This window comes from Asparagus officinalis, chromosome 3, assembly GCF_001876935.1.
Source record: "Asparagus officinalis chromosome 3, Aspof.V1, whole genome shotgun sequence".
Classification (NCBI taxonomy): domain Eukaryota; kingdom Viridiplantae; phylum Streptophyta; class Magnoliopsida; order Asparagales; family Asparagaceae; genus Asparagus; species Asparagus officinalis.
The window spans coordinates 60,743,788-60,766,345 of NC_033796.1; positions in this window are offsets into that span (position 1 = coordinate 60,743,788).

Sequence of the window (22,558 nt, forward strand, 5' to 3'; positions counted from 1 at the left end):
TGAATTTATTGGTTATCTTGAATAACTGTTTTTCGGTTAAAGTCGCGGTCTTTTTTTAGATCTCGGTTAGAACGAAATCAAGAAAAAAGAAAATATACGACTTTGCCTTTTACAGCTTTCCTTTGGAACAAATCGAAGATGTGTTTTTGTTGGTCTCTTGGGCTTGTGTTGGTTCTTTGCCGAGCCGGGGTTAATGCCGTGACACGCGATCTAGATGCGTCGATCTACAACGATTCTGACGGGTATTATTCCCGCGAATGGGAAATAATAGGCCGGGGGCGGATTAATTCACAAGGATATAATCGGCCGCCTTAGTTCATCGGGATCAAGGCCGCAGCTTTGATCGCGGAGTGTGATCTCGTGTAGATCTCAGATCTGATGCTTTACGGCTCTCTCGACTCCTGCGCTTTTTGTGCGGCGGACGCTCGCCGAGAAGCAGATCTGATATCTTCAAGTCCTGCAGTCTTCAAAACTCCAGCTCGATCTTCAATCCGGCCGAGTTTTCGGTCTGGCAAAGTTCCAGCCTCTGAAAGATGAACCAGCCCTTGGCCTATTTACTAGGCACCAGGATGCTGTGCCTAGGCCACAGATCTGGGCTGAGGTGGCTCGGCCACCGAGCCACCCTAGGGTGGCTCGGCCTTGGCCGAGCCACCCCAAGGTGGCTCGGCTTTGGCCGAGCCACCCTGGGGTGGCTCGGCCTTGGCCGAGCCCCTCAGGGTGTTTGGGTTCCGTTATTTTATCGTTGTTCCTGTTTTGTCCGTGATTCGGTTGTGCGGTTAATTTGTCTGGACTCGATTTGTTGACCTGATTTGGCAGTAAATCTGATTCCTGATTTGGTAGTAAATCTGATTCCTGATTTGGCAGTAAATCCACTTTTGAGTTCGAGTCCGAAACCGATCTTGATTCGGTCGTGATTCATCCGAGTCCGCTCTTATTTGGATGACTCGTTGACTCCCCGAACCGTTGGCTTGATTCCGCACGCGAATGGATGTATTCCGTTGCTTGCATGCGATTCGTCAACCTCGTCGCCTCGTTGGTTCGTCGGTTTGTGCCGAGCTGTGCTAAGGGACCTATAAGCAATTTTATACGCCTACAGAAACTAGTTCCTAGACCTAACAATAATCATGTTATTGGAACTAAATGGGTTTTTAGGAACAAACTTGATGAACATAGCATAGTCACGAGAAACAAAGCTCGTTTAGTTGCCCAAGGATACAATCAAGAGGAGGGCATAGACTATGATGAAACATTTATACCGGTTGCAAGGTTGGAATCCATTAGAATGTTCTTAGCCTTTGCAAGTTTTAAAGATTTTAAATTATATCAAATAGATGTGAAAAGTTCCTTTTTAAATGGTTTTATAGAAGAGGAAGTATATGTTGAGTAACTCCCCGGTTTTATGGATCATTCATTTCCTAATCATGTTTACCGGGTTCAAAAAGCTTTATATGGGTTAAAACAAGCTCCTAGAGCTTGGTATGCTCTCCTCTCTAGTTTTCTTCTTGAAAATGGTTTTTTTAAAGGGTAAATTGATAATACACTTTCTGTGAGAAAAAAGAAAAATGTTTTTATTTTAGTTCAAATATATGTTGATGATATCATTTTTGGTGCCACTAATGAAGCTTTATGCAAGGAATTTTCTAAAGTTATGTAAGATCATTTTGAGATAAGCATGATGGGAGAGCTCACTTTCTTTCTCGAGCTCCAAGTCAAGCTAACTAAGGATGAGATATTCGTTTTTCAAAGTAAGTATGCTAGAGAATTGGTAAAAAATTTTGGATTGGAGAATTCTTAGCATGCACAAACTCCCATGAGTACAAGTATCAAGCTTGATGCAGATGATAGCGGTGAGGATGTAGACCAAAAACTTTACTGATGTATGATAGGTAGTCTTCTTTACCTTACCGCTAGTAGACCCGATATCATGTTTAGTGTGTGTGCATGTGCACGTTTTCAAGCTTCTCCTAAAACGTCTCATTTAATTACAGTTAAAAAATTATTAAATATGTCAATGGTACAATTGATCTTGGTTTATTTTATCCAAAAAGCACCTCTTTTGATCTTTATGGTTTTTGTGATGCTGACTTTATCGGATATAAGGAGATCGTAAGAGTACGAGTGGTACATATCAATTTTTGGGTAACTCTCTTGTCTCTTGGGCTTCCAAGAAACAAAATTGTGTTGCCTTATCCACTACGGAAGCGGAATACATTGCCGACGGCTTATGTTGTACCCAACTTTTATGGATGAAACAAAGTTTAGTTGACTATGATTTGTAATTTCAAAATACAAATTTTTTTTGTGATAACACTAGTGCTATAAACATTTCAAAAAATTCCGTTTTGCACTCTAGAACCAAGCATATTGATGTGCGCCATCATTTCTTACGCGATCATGTAGAGAGGCAAGATGTATTCCTTGTTTATATTAACACTAAATTTAAATTAGCGGACATCTTTACCAAACCTCTTAGTGAAGAATATTTTTGTCGCATAAGAAATGGTTTGGGTTTATGCAATATGTAAACAATTTTGCTTGTTTGCTTGGTTAGTTGCACTTCATATGTATTTTTTGCATGTTTACTACTTCATATACCTCATTTTGATGGTGACAAAGGGGAAGAGAAATCTCCTCATTTGTGCACATAGTTAGGAAGAGCTCATAGATAGGGGGAGCTACTATCTATAAGCTATATTTATTTCGCTCCAATATAATCGTTGGTTGTCATCATAAAAAAGGAGAAGATTGTTAGTCCTTATGTTTTAATGATGATTTACAACTACTATTATCGGTACTAATTGCTTATTGAGTGATTTTATAGATAATATAAATATCAAGCTAGTTAGTACCATTTATGGAGGATTGGATGGAATATGAGCTATAACGACGATATCTAAAGGAGGAGGAGGCAAAGTGATGAAGCAATGTTTATCAAGAACACTAAACGCTATGAGAAGCTTCATCAATTCTAAAGCAATGATGAAGCAATGTTTATCAAGAACACTAAACGCTATGAGAAGCTTCATCAATTCTAAAGCAATATCAAGACTCAAGAATGAGAAGCTTCATCAATTCTAAAGCAATATCAAGACTCAAGAAATGTATTTCTATGTGAGAGATATTTGATATTTTTATTTTCTCTCTAGTGCTAAAATGTAGGCAAGCAGTTACAGATTTAATTTGAAGCTATTGGGATATCACGCACATATTTTCATACTCATAGTTTTGACGGTTTTATCAAAATACGTTTTTCACAAGTATGAGGACCTATTCGCAAAATTCCTTTCCAAAACAGTTTGTTTTTAGTGTTTAAAACATTCTACAAAGTTATACAATTTTTAGAAAACATTTGAGTATTTTCACAAATTTTATAAAGTGTCAAAAACTATTTTTAAACATGTATCAGCCTGTGTCAATTCGCGGTCGACCATCACAGTCGACCGCGCCAGTGTATTTCCCTCAGGAGTCAGCAAAAACATGTGCGGTCGACTGTGGCAATCGACCGCCTCTATTACAGAGAGCTCGGGAATTCCTGCGGTCGACCGTCACGATCGACCGAACTGATTACAGAAACTTTCTGGAGTTGCCACGGTCGACCGCCGCGGTCAATCATAGACAAAACAGAAACTTTTCTCAGCTTTGTAAACCTGCGCGGTCGACCGCGAAATTCTCACGATCGACCGCCGATCGCCCAACGGCTCTTTTTGGTACAAAATCAGAAAATCTGATTCTTTGTTTTTTGGGAGATTTGGTTGGGGTTTTGGCTGCTGTTCTTCTTCCTATTTAAACCCTCTTTTCCCCCCTTCTTCAGTGTATCTAAGCTCATTGTAAATCCCTTGTGTTTTGTTTATTGTTTTCAAAAGAGCCTAAATTTTCATTCCTGTTCTTCACTGTTTTCTAAGCTCACATCCCAAGTTTCAAGTGCAATCTTTCTCCTTGCCATAGGGCTATTGTAAAGAGAGATATTTTACATTGTTTACTACTGTTGTGAGCTTGATCTCGTGGAGATCAATTGTGTGGTTGTGAGATCTCGTGGATATCATTGTGTAGAAGAAGTTTCGGCTTTCAAACCGGGTTGTGTAGTGGATTCTCCTCGAGAGTAGGGAGCGTGGACATAGGTCAGCGGACTAAACCTCGTGAACACAGCGCACGTCACTTGGATAACGATTTCTAACCTTATCTCTTTTCATTTTTTGGTGTATTGCATTGTCTTAATTTTATTACCCAATTATTGTCTTAAGACCCTAATCACCCCCCCAGGGTCTAACATATTATACACATTTTTAATACATTATATACACTATATTATATAATAAACTATATAATCATATAAAATAATACAATAATATATGGTATTGGCCAAACTAGCTTTGACATAACAAACTCTCCAAAGTATTTTGGAAACATTTTTGGAGAAAGAACACCATGGCGTTGTTTTTTCTAAGAAAAACACCATTAAAAAATCATCGTGATATCCAAACGAATACCCCACAAGTTCTCAATCCAGATTTTAACATGAGGAGAACCTTCATACTAAGAACAAGAGCTAAAGTATCAACTTTAATCGCATGGACTATATCATTGACTCTTCTAGATTTATTTTGGAATCTCCTATAATTTCTCTCCTCCCAGACATGGTAAACTGTAGCAGCTGGTAACACAGCACGGGTAACCCTCTTTTTGATTGCATTCCCCTTAATATGAGCAGCAAATCACTGAACTCAGAGGGTACCTACCCAATTTGAGATGATAGCAGAGAATGGACAATGGAAAAACAGATGCTCTATACACTCCTTAGCTTGATTGCATGAAATGCATTTACTTTTAGCCACAATATCAAGATGCATCAATTTGCATTGTGTTACCAAATGCCTCGACATTGCAAGCCACAGCACAAAGCTATGCCTAGGAACTGATACATTGCTCCATGAGCTTGAAAGATAAGATTATACAAGATTTTGGCCAGATAAACCTTACCTCCAGCAACCCAATGAGAGAATCTTGAAATCACAGCATCTGCAGATCCACAAATAGCAACCATCCAGTCTATAGTCCGCAACACTTCCTTTCAAAACCATGAACCGACAGCTCTAGGCTGAGCTTTGCCAAATTGAGTGTCTCTTGAGGTAATGCTCATGCAACCATTTAATCCACAATACGTCCTTCTTTATATGAATAACCCACAATATCTACGCCATGGTAGCTTTATTCCAATCCGCTGCGCTCATTAGACCAAGACCACCAAGCATTTTCGGTAAACAATCATTCTCCCATGCCAACAGATGCACCTCGCGTGTGAAACCCCTCACGTTCACCCCAAATGAAGGAATTACAGATTTTATCAATAAGTTTCACAGTTCTCGTAGGAAGTAGGTGTTGGATTTAAATCTAATTAAATCTATTTGTGGGTACATATGATTAATCTGTGTATATTGCTATCCTTCAGGATAACCCACTAAAGTAATCAATTAATTTGGGTTAATAGATATTTAAATAAGTTATGGGGTTATATGTGCAGATACCAGGTTGTAATTGTAATTTGATGAGGGGCCAAATTACAAATATACAACACCTATAAATAAGGGGTTATGGTCCCTAATCTAGGGTTACATTCTCTAATTCTCTTCACCCCCATCTAGAGAGAAATTTGGCTAGAGAAACCCTAAGGTTAGAAGATCCAAAACCCATCTCAAGTTTAATCTATGGATTCAGGTATAAGCTTCCGCTCTTTTCTTTTGATTCTTGTAAATCTCTTTGAATTAATCATGGCTTTATGGTTTAGATCTCAAGTTTTTATAAGATCTACAAGTGGTATCAGAGCCACCTTGATTTGTTCTAAGAGATTAAGATTAAAATTAGGGTTTTTGATCTTAATTGTTTTGGATTTAGTTTTGTTCACGGATGAACAGTAACGGCTGGTGAAATTTTTCCCGGATGAACAGTAACGTGTTTTTTTAGATGAGCAGTAAATAAAAAATCACTGGTGAACAGTAAAGTTTTTTATTTTTTGGATTTTTTCTTTGATTTTTCTTGGATCTGGATCAAGAAAACTCATTTTTTTTCGATTCTGGATCTGTTTTGAAATAAAATCGAAAAATTCTTTTGGATCTATTGTGTTTTGGTCGTTGATCCCGTGCTCCTCGCTAGCGAAGTATCGATGGCGGCCTCGCCCTCGACTCCGACGGCGACAGCGGCGTTAGGAAACCCTAGGGTTTTGACCTTTTGGGTGCAGGAGCAACGACGGCGGCGGTTTCAGTTTTAACCCTCTAAGGGTTCATGCTTGAAAACGTGCGGGAATTAAGGAGGTGGTTACCTCAAATTTTGGCGAAGCTGAAAGCTTCAAACGAACTTCGCGTTCGTTCTCAAGTGAGCATCGCGCTCAAATTTAACCGAACTTCGTGTTCGTTCTCAAGTGAGCATCGCACTCAAATCAAACGAACCTCGCGTTCGTTCTAAGGTGAGCCTCGCGCTTAGTTCTAAGGTGAGCCTTGCGCTCAATTTAAATGAACTTCGCGTTCGTTCTAAGGTGAGCCTCGCATTCAGTTCTAAGGTGAGCCTCGCGCTCAATTTAAACAAACTTCGCGTTCGTTCTAAGGTGAGCCTCGCGCTCAATTTAAACGAACTTCGTGTTCGTTCTAAGGTGAGCCTCGCGCTCAGTTCTAAGGTGAGTGATACGGCATAAACATGTACCAAAAAGGTTGCAAGTGCACAACCATGTCAAGTTATAGTATTTAAGATATCGATCCCACGAGGAATGTGTTTTGTAGGAGAAAATATAAAATCGGTTCTTATGTTGTGTGCGTGACAAGTAGGAGTGATAAGTGAATATGATTGTGAAGAGATTGAAAGAGTGAAAGTGGTGTGTAAATAGGTGCAAAGTGTAAATGAGAGTGAGTATGAACAATAAGGTGAGAAGGAAAAATGAATAAAATCAAGAAACAAATAAAAAATTCAAGAATGAAGAACAAAATTCTAGAATAAAAGAAAATGTAAGAAATTAAAGATGGTGGATTCAATTATAGATATGGGTAATTTAAAATTAAACCCACTTCTTAGAAAAGGGTGATTCCCTAGAGGGTTATAGCCTAAAGGCGAATCAAACAAAATAAAAATAAACAAAAAGAAAAACTAAACCCAAGAGGGTTCTAGCCTCAAGGTGAATAGTATAAGAAATTAAAATCTAACTACAAAATAAAGTGCAAAATCTAAACTACAAAATAAAATTGCAAGAATTAAATGCAAGAAAATAAATCTACTCTATAAGCATGAAATAAATCTAAGGCAAGAGGGTTCTAGCCTCTTGGCTATTTAACAAGAAAATAAAATCTAAACTACAAGCATAGAAATAAATCTACACTAATAAGCAATAAAAAGGAAATAAAAGAGAAAAAGGAAAGAAAATGCAAACCTCTAAATAATTCTTCATCTCCATCTTCATCATCCAACAAAGAGAAGAAATATTTAATATGAGCCATTGGATTTGTCTTGAGCCCCAAGCCACAATCTCCACCTTTGAATTTGCTTTTTGTTCTTCTCTAGCCCAAATATAGGAGGTCCAATTGATTTTCATTTACAAATCCGGTCCAAAGCAAAATAAATCAAAGCTGCAGCCCAAGTAGCAAACAAGTCTGGTCTTCATCATGTTATTTTTTTGTGATTATCAAAACTGCAGCAACCCAAAGAAAATCCGGTCTATCCAAAATTAAATCAATTGCAGCCCATTCGAAGTCTACAACAACTTGTGATTTTCAGCCCATTCTAATCAATTTCCAACTCCACCTCAAGTCCAATGGAGAAATCAAAGCTGCAGCAACCTCATCCAAGACCGGCCCATGATCCATTCATTTATTTGAGAAATGCATTTGATTTTCGGCCCACTGCAGCAGTCTAAGTCCGGACATGATTGGGGCACTTTTTGCAACCCTTTGGTGTAATCAATTTTCTTGATGGGCTTTGGGCCTTTGTGGCTTCTTCTTGAGCATGATGTGTAGGAGGATTTTTGGCCTTGCTTCAAAGCATTCATTTGTGGGCTTTTGCTTGATGGACTTCTAAAATACTACAAAATAGAGAAGAGAGATTTTTAAGGGGTTTTTACATTTAATAATATTTATTTATATATTTATTCATTTATGTGCAAACTAAGCTAACAACAATTATTAATGGTATATTTATTCATGTAAAATAGATAATGAGGATATAAAATTATAATAAAAATATGATTATCAAATACCCCCACACCTAAACTTTTGCTAGTCCTCTAGCAAAGAAAATAAAAAGAAAATCCTAACTCACTTTCGCAGGAATCGCGGTTGTATTTAGCGCATACAACAAGCCTTTAAACCCCTAGGTTACCCTAGTGGACGAGTTGTAGTCTCGTGAGGGTTTGCAGTGAATATACCCACAAAATTCGGTCAACTTGCCAAATTAAAGAAGTCAGTAAATAACTAAATTCACTTGATAACTTTTAGATAATCTAATTGGAGCCAGTTATCACTCAAGAAAATATTTTTATATATAACTCTAAGGTATATTTTCAAGAAAATCTTCTCATTGTAGCAATACAAAACCAAGCCAGACTTAGAAATTTAATTTAAAAGTTTTGAAAAGAACATGCTAACTCTTTGTTTTAAATAATTTTCAAGTTGCTTGATTTAAAATATTTTCCAAGACCATATATACAACTATAAAACATTTATTAGTTTTTTTTAATAATTTTTTTTTCTCTTTCTCCCTTGGTGATTTTTTCTATTCTACTTTAACGGGCTTTCTAAGTGACCATTTAACGAGTTTTGGGCCAATGGATCCCAACCCAAATGGGCTTAGGTCATTAAGTATGGAAATACTCCTTGGGCTTAATTACTCGGTCAGCTTAGGCTTAATAAGATAGAATCACCTTGAATTAAAGAGTTTTTTTTTCTTTTTGGTGCCCATTTTTCACACTCTTCTTTTGTAATTTTTTTTTCTTTTGTATATGTATATATATTTTGAAAATATGTAAATCAAGACACTTTGAAAAAAAATTATTTTCAACTCTAAGTTAAGCATGCAAAAATTTTATTATTTTAAATAAAAGTCCAAGTTAAGGCTTAAGTAAAGTATACTACTTTGAAAATCATTTCTTAAGAAATTTATTTAGAGTTATCATAAAAGGTGAACTTAAGTAAATAACCAACTAAAGATTAGAAAATTTCAAATTTTCTTTTTTTTTCTTTTTTTTCTCTTTTTTTTTCTTTTTCTTTTAAGCAACTGAACAAGAAACTCTCAAATGAGAGAAGAATAAATTCTTTTTATTATTCTGAAATAAACAAAATAAACAATGTAGAATGAAATATTCAACATGAAGAGTTCCTGTTCTACATTGAATCCTACCTTACTGTTGAAAATTCTTCCCCGGATTTTAAACAAATTCAGAATGATATAATCAATAATGTGAATTTTTAAGCATTTCGGGGTGTTCAATAATTCTTGCAACAAGGTAAGGTAGGTATTATTGGTGTCATGCATTTTGTATTTCTTAATGAACTTAGACTCTTGTACTGTGAAGTTTTGTTTTCTAACAACCAATTCTTCTGTGAAGTTCTGAAAATTTGGTTGTTGATTATTCTCCAAGAATCTAAGTTCATCAAGAAAGAGTTCTTCAAAATTTAATTCAAAGCAGCAAATGTTTAACACAGTTTTATTATTCTCAAGGACCTGATCTGCTTCTTCTAAAAACTCTAACTCTTCATCAAAAATTTCCTCAAAACTTAAATCACACTCTTCTTCTTCTTCTTCTTCTTCTGATCTTTCCTGAATGTAGTTTATTTCTAGAGGCTGATTATTTGGTTGGTCCCCTGGATTAAAAATGTTGAGATCAGCAGTCAAATTCCCAAAGGACAGCTTCATTTGACCAGTTCTACAGTTGATGAGAGCATTAGAAGTGGCTAAGAACGGTCGTCCTAAGATGACAGGTGTCTGTCCTTTGGGATTGGAAACAGGCTGTGTTTCCAAGACTACAAAATCTACTGGAAAAATAAAATCTCCAACCTTAATCAGAACATCCTCTAACTCACCCATAGGGACCTTGACAGATCTATCAGCCAACTGTAAGGTGCATTTGGTTGGGTTCAGTACACCTAGACCCAATTGCTGATAGACTGAATATGGAAGCAAATTGACACTGGCCCCTAAGTCTAAAAGCGCCTTATCAATGTGAGTATTACCAATGATACATGAAATGATGGGGGAACCTGGATCTTTACGTTTCAAAGGTATGGGATTTGATAGCATTTCACTGATATTGGCGGCTAAAAAGACTTTCTTTGGAACATTTATTCTCCTCTTCTTAGTGCACAATTCTTTTAAAAATTTAGCATAAGATGGAATTTGTTCAATTACATCTAAGAGAGGAATGTTGACCTTAACCTGCTTGAATGTCTCTAGGATTTTCTCCTCCTGAGGAGAGTGTTTCCTAGACCTGAGTCTATCTGGAAAGGGAGCAACCGGTCTAAATCTATCAAAAGCAGGCTCAGGTTCGGGTTCAGGTTCTTGGTCATCTGAGGGGAGTGATTGTTGAATAGATTCATCAGAAGGAGAAGGAGAAGGAATTTGTACAGGATCAAGAGTTTGACTTGGAGGAGTTCTCACTTGATTATCGACCTGTCTACCTGACCGAAGTGAATGGATTGCATTCACTTGGGCTTCGTAGGATGAACTGCATCCTGTGTTCTTAGGGTTGACCACGAGTTGACTTGGAAATTTTCCTTTCTCTCTTTCACTCACGGCACTAGCTAGTTGACTAAGTTGAGATTCTAATCTAGCTATAGCTTGAGTGTTAGAGTCGAGCATTTGTCCAGTGGATTGCATGAAGGAATTCAGAGTGCTAGACGTTTGAGTCAACATATTCGTGGTTTGAGTAGAGGCCTTAATTATGGTTTCTAAACCCCTTTCCAAGACATTGAGACGTTTATCCTGATCTGGATTGTGAGGAGTTTGAATTACAGCTTGATGAAGAGGAGACTGATTTTGATACGGCAGATTGGGTTGTTGAAATTGTGAATGAGAATTGAATGGAACTGTGTTTCCCCTAGGAAAATGTTGGGTCGAAGCGGGAGTGAAATTTTGAGTTCCGGGAGAATTTCCTAGATTCCATGCAAAGTTGGGATGATTTCTCCAACCTGGATTGTAGGTTGGAGAAAATGGATCATTTCTAGGGTGCTGGAATGCAGCGTTCATCTGTTCTAATGAATGATTGTTTCCTAAGAGAGGGCATTCCTCTGAAACGTGGGTAGGAGACTGACAATTATGACATCTTGAGGCAGAAACATGATTGATTTGAGCTGGAGCTCGTTCCTTAATTTCTAAAGCTTCTAACATTCGCAGAATCGTCGTCATCTTCGCTTCAGAAGCAATGTTTGACTCCAAGGAAAGACCACTAGACTTGGATTGGGGAACTGATGAAACTCTATCATCACAGTGTTCCCATTGCATTGTTTTTTTAGAAAGACTCTCTAAAAACTCCCAAGCTTCATCAGCGTTTTTTCTCATAAAATCCCCGTGGCACATTGATTCTAAGGAAGTTTTTGCAGAATAATCTAATCCCTCATAAATTATTTGGCACAATCGCCATTTTTCTAAACCGTGATGAGGACATTGAATGAGAAGGTCTTTAAATCGGTCAAAATACTTCCAAAAAGGTTCTCCCGGGATAATTTTAAAGTTTTGAATGCTGTTCCTAAGCTTTACCGTTTTATGAATAGGAAAAAATTTCTTAAGAAAAACGGTGACAAATTCATCCCAAGTTGAGATGGAATTTGTTGGTAAGCTGTACAGCCATTTTTTAGCTTTATCCTTAAGAGCAAATGGAATAAATCTAAGCTTAACCGCATCTTCATTTAATTCTCTCATTTTAATCATAATACACACTTCCTCAAATTCCGAAATAAAAATATATGCGTCTTCTGTTTCATTACCAAGGAATTTGGGAAGCATGTTTATGTATTGCGGTCTAAGCTCAAAATTTATTCCATTTGTTTCGGGGAGCCTAATGCACGAGGGGATTACATTCCTAATGGGATAGCACATATCATGAAGAACGGGTGGATTAGGATGCTCCATTTCTATGATCGGTTCAAAGCAAATTAATCGATGTGTATTATCCCTAATCCACTGTTGCATACACCAAAACAATTTTTTTTTAAATTAGTTTTTTTTTTAGGAAAGAAAGAAAGAAAATTAGTTTTTTTTTTATGAGAAGATAAAGGAAAAGAAAAATCCTAACTAAAAAAAATCAAAGCAATCACTTTTTAATCAACTCTAATTCTAGGGTTTAGCCTAACTCCACTAGACCAGCTCCTAACCAAAAACTCCTACAGTGAAAAGATCAAAGTTTTACCCAGGTAGTTAGCCAGGTAAGGATAGTACTAGAAGGTGATCAAAGATCAATTAAGTACATCTTTCCTTGCGGAGCGCTTTACGCAACCCCTAAACCTTGCCTTAGACACCAACTAATCTGAGAAAACTTAAACCGGTTCACTTAAGGATTTCTTGTTCCTTATTGAGCTCGAATCCTTAGGGGCCAACGTCTAATGAGTTTTATTAGGCTTGGGTGGTGTAGTGAGGAATTAGTGATTTTTGGGCTAAGGAAAGGGTGATGAAATCCCTCACCTTATCTTGATTATGGGGTTTTGCCCTTAAAAATATTTTTAAGTGTGTGTCAAATCAAGATGCTCAAATCACTTGGTGAATTCCTACACTATATGAAATGCAACCCTATGAATTAAAAGCAACTAAAAAGGATGGAAAAGAAAAATCTTTTTTTTTAATTAGGGTTAACAATCAAACAAATGAGAAGGGGGGATTTGTTTGAATTTATTATCTTGTTAGTAAATGTCAAAGTGGAGGATGAATTTTATTATGGTTAACAAAAAAAAATAAAATCCTTTCTTTTTTTTTCCTAATTGTCTCTAATTGTGAAGAAGTAGCTAAAGGTGGAAATTAATAAACTAGAACAGAGGACTGTCCAAAAGCAAAATCTTCGAATCTAGCTTCTCCAATCGCGCGATCTTCAAGCCTCCAAGCGTTCTCCACTAAAAAACACACAAGGTTAAAGAACCAAATAATTAAATACCTACTTAAGCACCTGTCCCCCGGCAACTCGGCGCCACAAAACTTATGGCGGCATAAACCATGTGAACCAAAAAGGTTGCAAGTGCCAGCACCGTGTCAATTATAGTATTATAAATATCGATTCCCACGAGGAAGTTGTTTGAGAGAAAAATATAAAATCGTTTTTATGTGTGTGGGTGAGCAAGTAGGAGTGTAACGTGAATATTGATTGACAGAGATTTGAAAGACGTGAAGAGTGCGTGTAAATAAGGTGCAAGTGTAAATGAGAGATTTGAAGTCTATGAACAATAAGGTGAAAGGAAAAATGAATAAAATCAAGCAAACAAATAAAAATTCAGAAGAATGAAAACAAATTCGTTAGCAATAAAAAGAAATGCAGAGAAATTAATAGTGATGGATTCAATTATAGATATGGGTAATTTAAAATTGAAGCCCACTCTTAGAAAGGGTGATTCCCTAGAGGGTTTAGCCTAAAGAGCTCGCACGATCAAACAAAAAAAAAAATAAACAAAAGAAAAACTAAAACCCAAGAGTCTTACCTCAAGGTGAATTAGTGCATAGAAATATAAATTCTAAACTTACAAATAAATTGTAAAATCTAACTATAAAATAAAAATTACAAGAATTAAAATGCACGAAAAATAAATTACTCTATAAGCATAAATCAAATCTAGGCTAAGAGTTCTAGCCTCTTGCCTATTTAACACAGAAAATAAAATCTAACACAAGCATAGAAATAAATCTAAAGCTATAACAATAAAAGAGCAAAAGAAAAGAAATGCAAACGTTCAAAAATTCTCCATTCGCGCATCGCTTCAATCTCCTCTTCTCTCTAATAAGAGAAAAGAGAAATTTAAAGTGGGTGAAAACAAAAATTATTATTATTAATTGCAACTAAAGTTATAATTTTAGAAGGCCTTCTCAATTAAGAGTAGCCCTCCTCTCCAAAAGGAGTTACAAAAATTTTTACACCCTTAACCCCTCACTCTCTACCCCTATTTATAGTAATATTCAATGAATATGAGCCATTAGATTTGTCTTGAGCCCCAAGCCATAATCTCCACCTTTGAATTTGCTTTTTGTTCTTCTCTAGCCCAAATATAGGAGGTCCAATTGATTTTCATTTACAAATCCGGTCCAAAGCAAAATAAATCAAAGCTGCAGCCCAAGTAGCAAACAAGTTCGGTCTTCATCATGTTATTTTTTTGTGATTATCAAAACTGCAGCAACCCAAAGAAAATCCGGTCTATCCAAAATTAAATCAATTGCAACCCATTCAAAGTCTACAACAACTTGTGATTTTCGGCCCATTCTAATCAATTTCCAACTCCACCTCAAGTCCAATGGAGAAATCAAAGCTGCAGCAACCTCATCCAAGACCGGCCCATGATCCATTCATTTATTTGAGAAATGCATTTGATTTTCGGCCCACTGCAGCAGTCTAAGTCCGGACATGATTGGGGCACTTTTTGCAACCAAGTCCAATTCATTCCACTCTTTGCATCCAAGTCCATTTCATTCCTTTGGTGTAATCAATTTTCTTGATGGGCTTTGGGCCTTTGTGGCTTCTTCTTGAGCATGATGTGTAGGAGGATTTTTGGCCTTGCTTCATAGCATTCATTTGTGGGCTTTTGCTTGATGGACTTCTAAAATACTACAAAATAGAGAAGAGAGATTTTTAAGCATTCATTTGTGGGCTTTTGCTTGATGGACTTCTAAAATACTACAAAATAGAGAAGAGAGATTTTTAAAGGGTTTTTACATTTAATAATACTAGTGTCGTGTACGTGTGTTGCACGTAGGCACATTTGTTGATCAATTTTTTGGAATTCTTTGGGTTCTATTAGGTTAGAAAGTGAATAGTTATTAAGATATTATAGTAATTAATAAAGAATAAATATTTATTCAATGAAATGAGACTTAATGCATAAATATTAAATGGGTATATTTGTAGGAGGTCATGAATAAGTTATTTTTATCAAAAACAATAACTCTCTGCATAGAAAATTAGCTTACACATGTTTCTATGAGAGAGAGGGATGTCATTTTGAAATTATCTTTCTAGAAATTATTAAACCTCCTCTAGTTTATTATTAGCTCTTAGAGTCCCCCAATTTATATTTGATACTTGCAATTTATATCTCTAAAATTATATTTCAATGGTTTTAAGTGCTAGTATATTGAGGATGATTTAGTGCAACTCAAGATATAGAAGAGGGAATTATGTATAATTTTCCCTATTTGTTATAATAATGCAATTTACAGATGGTTAATGGAGAAATGGGTAACCCTTCATGAATGAGTTTCTCATTGGGGGGAGGGGGGGGGTTAATAAATGGTTAATGAAAAGTTGACGACTTTTTATATTACTGTAATGTTATGTTATATATTTATTTATTTGAATTGGTAAATAAATAACTTTTTACTCATATTATATTTGATAATTGCACATATTTAATAATTTATATAAATATTATATATTAATGTGATATCAATATATATTATAATTATCATACATTAACTACTATACTCAAATAGTAGATTAATAGCAGAAAATTCATAATACTCTAAAAATTGTAGTAGTACTCCATTCTATAAGCATCCTCAGGACCAACTAACTATATCATTTTCTAAATTGATCTTCCTGCATTTTCTATTTATCCTTTATAACCCAATAATATTAATGTATTACCTTAGTGACCATAGAAAGAAAATTAACCCTTTACACATATAGAGTGAAAGCAATTACACTTATAATGCATTGACATGGACAAATCTTTCTTTATCCCGAGAATATGGATCATGCATTAAGAGATTCAACCAAACTATACAAACAATTTAGCATATTTACAAACATGCCTAGGAGTTGGAAAGCAATTTACATGCTAAGGTAAAAACATATACGAAGATGGAAGGGGGAAAAACCAATTAGTTTATGATTGAAATAGCTGCAGATTTTGATAAAATACAGGACCGCCTTCTTTGTCGCCTTCACCGATTTTTTCTCTGCTCTCTAAATTGTTACATTGATGCTTCCATTACCATCTCCTCATTCAATTCGATTGTACTCCACCAGTGATGTTACCATTGAAACATTCACACTTCTTACGGTTTGTAAGTGCTGTAGGTGTGTCTCCTTACTTTTCAATACGAATAAATTTTGATTAGAAGTTAGAATTTTGGTTAGAGAAATTTGATAAGGTTCTATAGTAATTTATATAGTGATTTATGAAAGATGAATAGTTGTAACGTTTTTCTTATTAGTGTATAATGTCAAGACTTAGTGGGGGGGATGTTATAATAGTAATTCATGGAAGATGAATAGTTGTAACGTTTTTTATTATTAGTGTGTAATGTCAGGACTTAGTGGGGGAATGTTATTAGTGGGTGGTTAAATAAAAATTTGATGCTAATAAATGGGGAGGTTATGAAAAATTAAGTATGTATATATCTTAATGTATGCATGTATGGATGTATGGGTGTGCTAGAGATGTATGCATGTATGTGTTTCGGAGGGTATTTTTGGAAGAAATGTTTTAACATGGCAACACACTTTTATAATAGTATTAGATTTATATTTTCATTCATTTATGTGCAAACTAAGCTAACAACAATTATTAATGGTATATTTATTCATGTAAAATAGATAATGAGGATATAAAATTGTAATAAAAATATGATTATCAGTGAGCCTCGCGCTCAGTTCTCAGGTGAGCCTCGCGCTCAATTTAAGTCGAACCTCGCGTTCGTTCTCAGGTGAGCCTCGCGCTCGATTCAAACGAACCTCGCGTTCGTTCTCAAGTAGAACCCTGCGTTCATTTTCAATCGAACCTCGCGTTCATTTTTCAAACGAACCTCGCGTTCGTTCTCAAGTTGAACATCACGTTCATTTTCAGACGAAACTCGCGTTCGTGCTTAAGTGAGTCTCGTACTCAATACAGACGAACCTCGCGTTCGAAGTCAAGCGAACTTCGTGTTCACTATGGTTAAGCCTCGGCTTCTCATATTAAATTATGGGTCCACTTTGGTATACTTAATTTATTCAATTAAGTTATGGGCCCTATTTAAGCTATGGAAATTTAAATTAATTTAATTTGGTTTTTTAATGGTTTTTAATCAATTATTTAATTCAAATATTATGACACTAAGGTATTAAGGTTGTCTCTCACTCCAATTGATTAATTGAAACAAGAAGTTGCCAAAGTAACCTCTCTTGTGTAGATTGTTCATGAGGAATGTGAGATGTTTGTGTGTATGCTTTCGTGTAAATATTTAATCGGCCCAAAGGAAGGTTAATATTTATTTAGACTGTATACACATCTGCGATGATAAGCGTGTGACAATTATAAGGTTTACATGTGAATAATGAATCGATCCAAAGATAGTTTCATTATTTGACATGAGTTATTGTTAATGTTTGATCATTGCAACAAGGTATCACTTACAAGTTAATATTACTGTCCAAAGACTTGATATTAATGTTGTGCCAGATATCTTGGATGGGATTCGTCATTATTTGAATTTTATTGATTATTGATGTGAGCATTTTTTGTTTTATTTCAGCTAATGCATTTGCTGCAATAATTTCTGCTAACATCAACTCAATTCTCATGCTAAATGGGACAAATTTTAATATTTAGAAAGAGAACATATTAATTGTTCTTAGCTGCATGGATCTTGACTATGCATTAAGAACTGAACAACCCTAACCTCTCAATGCGGATAGCACTCCTGATGCAAAGAAGGAGTATGAGAAATGAGAGCGTTCAAATCGCATGAGTCTTATGATCATTAAGCACGGCGTTCCGGAAGCCTTCAGGGGCATAGAATCCGAAGGGATTACTAAGGCTAAAGATTTCCTTGCCGAAATTGAGAAGCGTTTTGTGAAAAACGATAAGATAGAAACAAGCACGCTCTTAGCTCGCTTGATTTCAATGAAGTATAAGGGCAAAGGAAATATCAGGGAGTACATTATGGAAATGTCTCATATTGCTTCAAAGCTTAAGGCACTTAAACTCGATCTTTGTGATGAGTTATTGGTGCATCTGGTTTTTGTTGTCTCTTCCTGCACAATTCAATCAGTTTAAGGTTAGTTATAACTGCCAAAAGGAGAAATGGACTCTAAATGAGCTCATTTCATACTGTGTGCAAGAAGAAGACAGGTTGAAGCAAGATAAGACATAAAGTGCTTATTTGGCCTATGCCTCTAAGGATATGGGCAAGAAAAGGAAGAATGATAATAAAGCTGCTAAGGGTCCAGTTCAGAAGAAACAACATAAGGATAATCAGGGTTATTTTTTCTGTAACAAGCCTGAACACGTAAAGAAGGATTGTACAAAATATCACGCCTGGTGTGCTAATAAGGGTATGTTCCTTACTTTGGTCTGTTCTGAGGTTAATTTAGCTTCAGTACCTAGAAATACTTGGTGGTTAGACTCTGGTGCTACTACTCACATAAGTGTTTCTATGCAGGGTTGCCTGAGCTACCGAAAGCCAAGTGATGTTGAAAGACACATCTTTGTGGGCGACGGACAATCGGTAGATGTGGAAGCAATTGGGCACTTTAGGTTGTTGTTAGGAACTGGTTCTTATTTGGATTTGAAAGATACTTTTGTAGTATTGTCTTTTAGACGGAATTTAATTTCTATTTCTGTATTGGACAAATCAGGCTATTCTTGTTCATTTGGAAACAGTCAATTCAGTTTATCTTTTAATTCAAATGTTGTGGGAACCGGTTACTTGAGTACTTATGACAACCTATATTTGCTTGATACAATTGCTTCTTATAATGAATCCTTACATGTGGAATCACGTGGTACTAAGCGTAAATTAAATAAAGAAAATTCGGAGACATTATGGCATAAGCGCTTGGGTCATATCTCAAAAGGTAGAGTTGAGCGTCTTATGTCTGATGGCATTTTGGATTCCCTTGATTTTTCGGACTTCGACGTATGTGTTGAATGTATCAAGGGAAAACAGACCAAAGTGAAAAGATTAGGTGCCAACAGATCTTCGGATGTCTTAGAATTGATACATACGGATATTTGTGGGCCATTCCCTACGGAATCCTGGAATGGTCAACAATATTTTATATCATTCATAGACGATTACTCACGTTATGGGCACCTATATCTTATTCATGAAAAATCTGAGTCTCTGGACATGTTCAAAGCCTATAAAGCTGAAGTTGAGAATCAACTCAACAGAAGAATTAAAACCGTCAGATCTGATCGTGGTGGTGAGTACTACGGTAGATATGATGGTTCAGGTGAACAACGTCCAGGACCATTTGCTAGATACCTAGAGGAATGCGGTATCGTCCCACAGTACACCATGCCGGGTTCACCTAGCATGAATGGTGTAGCTGAAAGACGAAACAGGACTCTTAAGGATATGGTAAGAAGTATGATTGCTCATTCTTCTTTACCAGAGTCACTCTGGGGAGAAGAACTAAAGACAACAGCTTACATTCTGAATAGAGTACCAAGTAAAGCAGTTGCTAAAACACCTTATGAGCTTTGGACTGGTCGAAAGCCTAGTTTAAAGCATTTACATATTTGGAGATGTCCAGCTGAGGCAAGGCCTTATAGGCCAAATGAAAAGAAATTAGACTCTAAAACAGTTAGCAACTACTTTATTGGGTACTCTGAACGCTCTAGGGGCTATAAGTTTTATGATCCCACACTAAGGAATATTTTTGAGACGGGAACAGCAACATTCTTTGAGGATGTTGAGTTTGGGGGGAGAAATAAGGTTAGAGACATTAGTTTTGAGGAGGAATTGGCTTCAGATCCAATTCATACAGTTACTTTTGATAATATTCAGGTTCCTATACCTGTTGTTGCTCAAGAAGTAAATTTGGAACCTCAAGATGACAATGTTGAACAACTCCCTGTTCCAGAAGAACAAACTCAACAAACTCAAGAACCAGTGCCATTAAGGAGATCCATGAGAGAAAGGAGAAATGCTATTTCAGATGATTATATTGTATTTCTTCAAGAACATAAAAAAAGTAGTAGAATGTTGGAAGATGATCCAATCAACTTCTCTCAGTCCATGAAAAGTTCTAACTCTCAACAGTGGATTGATGCCATGAATGAAGAGTACAAGTCTATGCAAGACAATAAGGTTTGGGAACTTGTCCCATTGCCAGAAGGTGCAAAACCAATTGGTTGTAAATGGATTTTTAAAACCAAGCAGGATGCAAATGGTAATGTGGAGAGGTATAAGGCATGTCTTGTGGCTAAAGGCTATACTCAAAAGGAAGGCATTGATTATACAGAGAATTTCTCTCCGGTTTCATCGAAAGACTCTTTCAGAACAATCATGACACTTGTTGCTCATTATGATCTTGAGTTACATCAGATGGATGTTAAGACTGCATTTTTCAATGGAGACATTGATGAGATGATTTATATGGTGCAACCAGAAAACTTTGTGTCAGGAGACCCAAAGAATATGGTCTGCAAATTAAGGAAATCCATCTATGGACTCAAGCAAGCTCCGCGTCAATGGTATCATAAGTTTCAAAAAATAATTATCTCGTTCAATTTTGAGATGAATATTGTTGATGACTGTGTATATCACAAGTTCAGTGGGAGTAAGTATATCTTTCTGGTTTTGTATGTCGATGACATATTGCTTGCCACTAATAATATAGGCATGCTGCACGAAACCAAGAGATTTCTATCAAAGAATTTTGAGATGAAAGATCTTGGGGACGCCTCTTTTATATTAGGAATCCAGATACATCGAGATCGCTCTCGGGGTATTCTTGGATTATCACAAAAGAGCTATATCAATAAGGTACTTAAAAGGTTTGGCATGCAAGATTGCAGACCAGGAGATACCCCTGTGGCTAAAGGAGACAAATTTAGTCTCAATCAGTGCCCTAAAGGTAACCTTAAAATTTAGGAAATGCAGAAGATTCCTTATGCTTCGGCTGTAGGAAGTCTAATGTATGCTCAGGTATGTACGCGTCCGGATATTGCGTACATTGTTAGGATGTTAGGCAGATACTTAAGCAACCCTGGTATGGATCATTGGATAGCAGTCAAAAGGGTTATGAGGTATCTTCAGAAAACAAAAGATTACATGCTCACATACAGAAAATCAGAACAGCTGGAGGTCATTGGGTACTCTGATTCTGATTTTGCTGGATGCCAATATAGCAGAAAGTCTACATCAGGCTACATTTATATGTTAGCAGGAGGAGCTATATCATGGAAAAGTATCAAACAAATACTTGTAGCTTCCTCCACTATGGCAGCGGAATTTGTAGTTTGCTATGAGGCATCCAATCAGGAAATATGGCTGTGAAATTTTGTCACGGGACTGCGCATTTTGGAAAATATGGAAAGACCACTAAGGTTATATTGTGACAATAAATATGCAGTAATGTATTCTAATAACAACAAGAGCTCAACTAAGTCAAAACATATTGACATTAAGTTCCTGATTGTGAAAGAAATGGTACAGAGTGGACAGATATCTATAGAGCACATTGGGACAAACTTCATGATAGCTGATCCTCTTACTAAGGGATTGACACCCAAGGTCTTTCATGAGCACACTGCTCATATGGGTGTGGTGTTATTTGAGGATATCATGATTTAGTGGGAGTTTGTAATTGTGGTGCTCTGTGTTTGGTTATATTGTCTGATCAGAATAAAGTTTTTTAGTTCAAACACTCTGTTACATTATGTTTAGTTTTGACCTCACTAAAGTAGGACCAGTTGAAAATAGACATGTACTGATCACATTGTATGTAATTTTCATGCTGCACATCCATGATTGATCTATATCGTTTGATTGTATTGGTATATGTGACCATTGATGGGTCGAGTCACGATAAATGTGACGAAGGCCGCTTTGATCCTATATTGATATAGTCAATGGACGAGATTGTTCGAAAATACCTTTTTCAGTGATAGCAATTTTGAGCTCATAAGGTTATACACACTTTAAGGAGTCATATGGTGCCCAAGTGGGAGATTATTGGATTTAAATCTAATTAAATCTATTTGTGGGTACATATGATTAATCTGTGTATATTGCTATCCTTCAGGATAACCCACTAAAGTGATCAATTAATTTGGGTTAATAGATATTTAAATAAGTCATGGGGTTATATGTGCAGATACCATGTTGTAATTGTAATTTGATGAGGGGCCAAATTACAAATGTACAATACCTATAAATAAGGGGTTATGGTCCCTAATCTAGGGTTACATTCTCTAATTCTCTTCACCCCCATCTAGAAAGAAATTTGGCTAGAGAAACCCTAAGGTTAGAAGATCCAAAACCCATCTCAAGTTTAATCTATGAATTCAGGTATAAGCTTCCGCTCTTTTCTTTTGATTCTTGTAAATCTCTTTGAATTAATCATGGCTTTATGTTTTAGATCTCAAGTTTTTATAAGATCTACAGTAGGGAGATATCTGACCAATAT